The sequence below is a fragment of the Peromyscus maniculatus genome, chromosome 5, assembly GCF_049852395.1.
Source record: "Peromyscus maniculatus bairdii isolate BWxNUB_F1_BW_parent chromosome 5, HU_Pman_BW_mat_3.1, whole genome shotgun sequence".
Taxonomy (NCBI): Eukaryota; Metazoa; Chordata; class Mammalia; order Rodentia; family Cricetidae; genus Peromyscus; species Peromyscus maniculatus.
The window spans coordinates 100,755,455-100,761,966 of NC_134856.1; the positions used below are offsets into that span (position 1 = coordinate 100,755,455).

The following is a 6,512-nucleotide window of genomic DNA, read 5'->3' on the forward strand; positions in this document are numbered from 1 at the left end:
ACCTCAAGGCAAAATAAGCACTATGTTATGATACTAGTTTCTTGGTGTTGTGTGTGTGTGTGTGTGTGTGTATATATATATATATATATATATATATATATATATATATATATATATATCTTTGTATAATCTAGATAGTAACCCTCTGCTAGTTGTATAGCTAGTAAATTTTTTAACCCTTTCCTTAGGTTGTATCTTTCACTCAAACAATCCTGTCCTTTGTTGTGGAGCTTTTTAGTATCCTGAGGTCCCATTCATTAATTGTTGGTCTTAATGCCTGTGCTATCAGCATCTTGTTCAGAAAGTCTTTCCTGTGCCAATGAGTTCAAACGTACCCCTACTTTTTCCTTTATCAGATTCAAGGTATCAGGTCTCATGTTGAGGTCTTTGATCAGCTTAAAGTTTTGCTTGGCTGAGAGATAAAGATCTAGTTTCATCCTTCTATATGTAGCTCCCTAATTTGACAATTATCATTTGTTGAAAATCTTCTCAATGCGTCTTTTTTCCCTGAGTATCACAAGTTTACTTAGCAAAAAGTTTCATATGAAAATGCACATGATCCAATTCCACACCATAGTCAAACAGGCTCTTTGGGGAGGGATGTGGACTCCCCTGCTGGAAAGCCATTGTTCAGACTCTTTCCAAGGGTTCTAACATGATGATGCTGTTTCCTCATGTGACCACCATGACAATGTTATTCTGTTGCCCACTAGTTGATATCTCCACACATTCATCATGCACAAGATTCATAAAGGGATCCAAGCCCTGTAATATTCCTTGTATATATTTGCCACCATTTAACTTCGAAGATAACTTCAGTTTGGGAGGGCGGGCCTTGCTCATGGCAACTTCTCAATTGTCTCAGCACAACCTCCATGTGTATTGTTAAATACTTTGTCAAAACTCAGTGGCTAGAGGAGTGTAGGCTTATGTGTGCAATTCTATTGCAATGATCAGTGTTTCTGTTTTTATGCCAGTACCATGCTGATTTCATTATTATATTATTATATTCTATAGTATGACTCAAAGTCTGGGATGCTGATCCTTCCAACAATTTGTTGTTGTTTTATTTTAGTTTGTTGCTGTGGGATGGTCTGTATGTCAAATTGTTCTGATTGGTCAATAAATAAAACACTGATTGACCAGTGGCCAGGCAGGAAGTAGGTGGCCAGGCAAGAAGTAGGTGGGACAAGGAGAAAGGAGAATTCTGGGAAGCGAAAGGCTGAGGTGGGGAGACACTGCCAGCTGCCGCCATGACCAGCAGCATGTGAAGACGCCGGTAAGCCACCAGCCACGTGGCAAGGTATAGAATTATGGAAATGGATTAATTTAAGCTATAAGGACAGTTAGCAAGAAGCCTGCCACGGCCATACAGTTTGTAAGCAATATAAGTCTCTGTGTTTACTTGGTTGGGTCTGAGCGGCTGTGGGACTGGCGGGTGATAAAGATTTGTCCTGACTGTGAGCAAGGCAGGAAAACTCTAGCTACAAATGGCGCCCAATGTGGGGCAAGAGTTTCCACCTAAAACCTGAGAAAAGATTCTAAAACGTAACTAAAAACAGCTTCCTAATTGTCTCTCTCAAATGAGCAGCAGCTGCCGGTTTCAGTTACTGGCGAGTTACTGGCAGGTTCCTGGCATGTGCGCTTGACCTGCAGTATGGCGGGAATGAGGCCTCTACAAGTGACACATGAAGCTGCATGGTGGATTTAGCCTTTGCTAGTACAAAACAAAAAGAGGTTTCTGGGCTTCATGCTGCTTTGATAAGAAGCATAGACCCACTATTTCTGAGAACTGATGGCTCCCAAAGCTGGTAGAAAACATACCACCGCCATGTTGGGAAGCTAAAGTGGGCAGAGCCAGCAGCCACAGCGCTGTTTCAGGCTTAAAAGGCTACAGTTTAAAGCAATAGGTTCAAGGTAATATAAAAAATAAGCCATGTAAAGATGGCTACCAGGCCGGGCGTTGGTGGTGCACGCCTTTAATCCCAGCACTCGGGAGGCAGAGGCAGGCGGATCTCTGTGAGTTCGAGGCCAGCCTGGGCTACCAAGTGAGCTCCAGGAAAGGCGCAAAGCTACACAGAGAAACCCTGTCTTGAAAAACCAAAAAAAAAAAAAAAAAAAAAAAAAAAAGATGGCTACCACACAGAGAATCTGGATCATGTTCTCTTTGATATTCATAACTAAAGAAAAACATTTGATTACAAAAGCTGTTGAGTTATGCCAAAATATGTATTTTAAAGGTACCTTGACTTCAAAATTTGGCTATAAGGATATGTTGCTTTGGAAAAGAGGCTCTGCTTTTGTTTCTACAGAAAGCCAGAGGCTATGAATTTGTTCCAGATTAAGATACATCAGGTTTGACCAGCCAAGACCACCTGAAAGGTCTCCGATGACACCATGGCCCAGATGATCCAACATCCAGAATCGTTTCAAGGCAACTGGCTCAGACGATACAGCCTCATGGACTATTCCATGATCCTAAAATTTTCTTTGTGTCCCCATAGATACAGCGCCCCCCTCCAGCAGGAAGTAGTAAGAGAAGCTACGCCCAAATTCCCAAATATACCAAGCTGGCTTTGGAGATGTGTAAAAGTTAAAACCTTCCTTTTTAAAAAAAGAAAAGGGGAAGTGCTGTGGGATGGTCTGTATGTCAAATTGTTCTGATTGGTCAATAAATAAAACACTGATTGACCAGTGGCCAGGCAAGAAGTAGGTGGCCAGGCAAGAAGTAGGTGGGACAAGGAGAGAGGAGAATTCTGGGAAGCGAAAGGCTGAGGTGGGGAGACACTGCCAGCTGCCGCCATGACCAGCAGCATGTGAAGACGCCGGTAAGCCACCAGCCATGTGGCAAGGTATAGATTTATGAAAATGGATTAATTTAAGCTATAAGGACAGTTAGCAAGAAGCCTGCCACGGCCATACAGTTTGTAAGCAATGTAAGTCTCTGTGTTTACTTGGTTGGGTCTGAGTGGCTGTGGGACTGGCGGGTGACAAAGATTTGTCCTGACTGTGGGCAAGGCAGGAAAACTCTAGCTACAGTTTGTTCACTTTTTCTTTTTTATTTTTTAATTTATGTATTTATTTTGCATTTCAACTGCTGTTTCCCCTCCCTTCTCTCCTCCAAGCCCCTGCTCTTCCCCTCTGACCCTTCTTCATCCACACCTCCTCCATTTCTCAGAAAAGGGCAGGCCTCTAACGGATATCAACAAAACATGGCATATCAAGTTACAGTAAGACTAAGCACCTCCTCTTATATTAAGGCTGGGCAAGGCAACCTAGTATAAGTAGGGTCCCCAAAGCCAGCAAAAGAGTCAGAGACAGTCCCCTGCTCCCACTGTTAGGAGTCCCACAAGAAGACCTAGTTACACAACTGTAACATACATGCAGAGAGCCGAGGTCAGTCCCATGCAGGCTCCCTGGTGGTCAGCTCAATCTCTGAGCCCCTGTGAGCCCAGGTTAGTTGATTCTGTGGGTTTTCTTGTGGTGTCCTTGACCTTTCTGTCTCCTACAATTCTTCCTCCTCTTCAGCAGGATTCTTGAGCTTGGTCTAATATTTTGTTGTGGGTCTCTGCATCTGTTTCATTCAGTTCTTCCAACAATTTTTTTATTCTCCAGTATTGTTCTGGGTATTGAGTCTTTATTATTTTGATATAAAATTTAGGATTATTTTTTCTATTTCTGTGAAGAATTGAGTTGAAATTTGATGGTGATTTTATTGCATTTGATAGATTGCTTTTGGGAGGATGGTTATTTTCACAATATTAATCCTACCAATCCATGAGCATGGTTGCCCTCTCCATTTTCTACTATCTTCTCAATTTCTCTTTTCAGTGTCTTAAAGTGCAAGTCTTTAACTTGTTTGGTTATATTTATTTCAAGCCATTGTATTTGTTTTGAGACTATTGTGAATGCTATTGTTTCTCTGATTTTGCCCTCTGGCCTTTGTATGTAGGAAGGCTACTAATTTTTATATGTCAAGTTTGTATTTTTCTACTTGTTGAATGTGATTATCAGCTGTAGGGGTTTTCTGGTGGAGTTTTTATGGTCTTTTGTGTACACAATCATATAATCTGTAAATAAGGATACTTTGACTTCTTCCTTTCTGTATATGTCAACTCTATCTTCTTTACTTGTTTTATTGATTTACCTAAGACTTTGAGTGCTATGTTCAACATCTTTGCCTTATTCTTGATTTCAGTCATGGTGCTTTAAAGTTTTCTCTGTTTAGGATAATGTTAACCACCTTTATTATGTTGAGAAATGTCCCCTGGATCCTTAGACTCTCCAGGACAAAGTTGTTTAAAACAAACAACTCACTAAAAAAAATGGAGCACAGAACTAAAAAGATACTCCTCAAAAGATGAAATACAAATGGCCAAGAAACAATTTTTAAAAGTATTCAACATCCTCAGTCATCAGGAAAATGAAAATTAAAATACTTTGAGATTTCTTCTTATCACAGTTAGAATAGCTAAGCTTAAGAAAATGACAACAAATACTGATATGGATGTGGAGAAACACTATCAGTGCTGGTAGGCATGCACACTGGTGCAGCTACTATGGGAATCAATGTGGAAGTGCCTCAAAAAGCTGAAATAGACCCACAATGTGTGATCGAGCTATACCACTCTTGGGCACAAACACAAAAGACCTCATATCTTATTATCCTGTTCATTGCAGCTCTGATGGAAACAACCTAGATGTCTATCAGATGATGAATGAATAATGAAAATGTGGTACATTTATACAATGGAATGTTATTCTCTTATAAAAGCAAAATTATGAATTTTCAGATAAATTGATAGAGCAAGGAAAAAAATTATTCTGAGTGGGGTAACTGAGATCCAGAAGGACATAACACTGCAGGATTTTTTTCTCATTTGTAGATAAGACTCTTCAGATATGTTTGTTTTTTTTTTTTGCAGTACCCACAGGGGTCATGAAATTAGTAAGGGGCTGTGAGTGGGCTTTTAAGGGAAAGGGCATAAAGATTTTTAAATAAAAAAAATAACATAAAAAGTAGGTATCAAAATTCTGGATTTTTACCTAGAAAACAAAGTAATAGTAAGCCCTTTTATTTGCACAGTATTGTAACTTACCAAATAAAATGTATAAATGCTAAAATATTGCTTGTTCCTTCACTAGTTGTTCACTGTAACTTTTTGTCAGTAGTAAATTATTCAAAGACAAAATAAGATTATTCAACTTAATGCCATTCTATTTGCTATTACTCCTAAAATTCCTATAATAAAATGTCAAGAAACAACATTTGACACAACACTAATATTTATACACAAACTAGATTTTTAAAATTATTGTGACTTATAATCACTATCATCAAATACCTACCACCATCATTACTATCATTACCACTATCATAAACATTTTTGTCATCTCATCACCACCACTACCATCACTGTCACCACTATCATCATAACCATTGTCACCACCATCTTCATCACAGCATCAGCACCATCACCATCATCAGCAACATAACATCCTCATAATATCACCACTATCGTCAACATTACTACCACCACCATCATCACCACCATTATCACTGTCAACGCTATCATTACCACTATTACCACCTTCATCATCTCACCATTTCCATCAGATCATCATCATTGTCACTACCATTGCTACCATCATTGCCACAGTCAGGTCCAAGAGTACCCATTGCCCTCATTGCCCCCTAAAAGAGCAAGTCCACTGACTTGATCCAAAATTGAATCTAGGCTCAGCTCAAGCTGCCCTACAGAAGCATTTTTGGTGGCTGGATAAAAGTCAGCATTCCTCAGGAACTTTTGAAATGGTTCAAGAAGTCACTTCCCTTGCCTCTGGCTGAAAGGACATATATGGCCCTTCATACAACCTACACCTGTTGCAGCTATCAGCATATCCAAGGCCTGTTGGCCTACAGGCTCCTTGGTCCCTGCTCACAAATGCCTGTTATGCATTTCAAAGCAAGCACTAGGATCCTGGTCCCTCTCACCTCCAACTCTACCCTAAATTCCCAGGCTATTTTAGTTCACAGGCTTTCTTCCTCCCCAAAGAACTTTTCTCTTTAAAATCCTCAAGATTATCCCCCCACCCCACCCCAACCCCATCAGCTTCTCTCTTCCATCCATTTTGGTGGTTCCTTCACTGCACTCTTGAATACAATTTCAGTGTTAATCTGTTTTCTTTTGCTAGACCTGAGACTGGATAATATGTCAATAATATGTTCTTAGTTTTGTACACAGACAGACCAAGATATGGTAGCCTCATCCATTTGACCTCTGGTGTTGCAGAATACTTGATCACACTGTGAACCCCGAGATTGCATCATTTACTAGAAAAACCTGCTTCTATTTGTGGTGGGGCTCAGTCCTGGCACACATTTAATGCAAGAGTTTTCTGCTTGGATATTATAAACAGAATTAAATAAAATCAACCTTATGTCAAGAGGCAGAGCAAGCAGGCGGTTGACAGGAAATAACCACAGAGAGTGAGAGGGAGTCAGGAGGACA

At 40.0% G+C, this 6,512-nt stretch overlaps 1 pseudogene; it reads right to left on the reverse strand.

The window, feature by feature from the left end:
- Window positions 1–630: 630 nt before the first annotated feature.
- Window positions 631–843, reverse strand: LOC107401598 (small nuclear ribonucleoprotein G pseudogene; annotated as a pseudogene).
- Window positions 844–6,512: the final 5,669 nt, after the last annotated feature.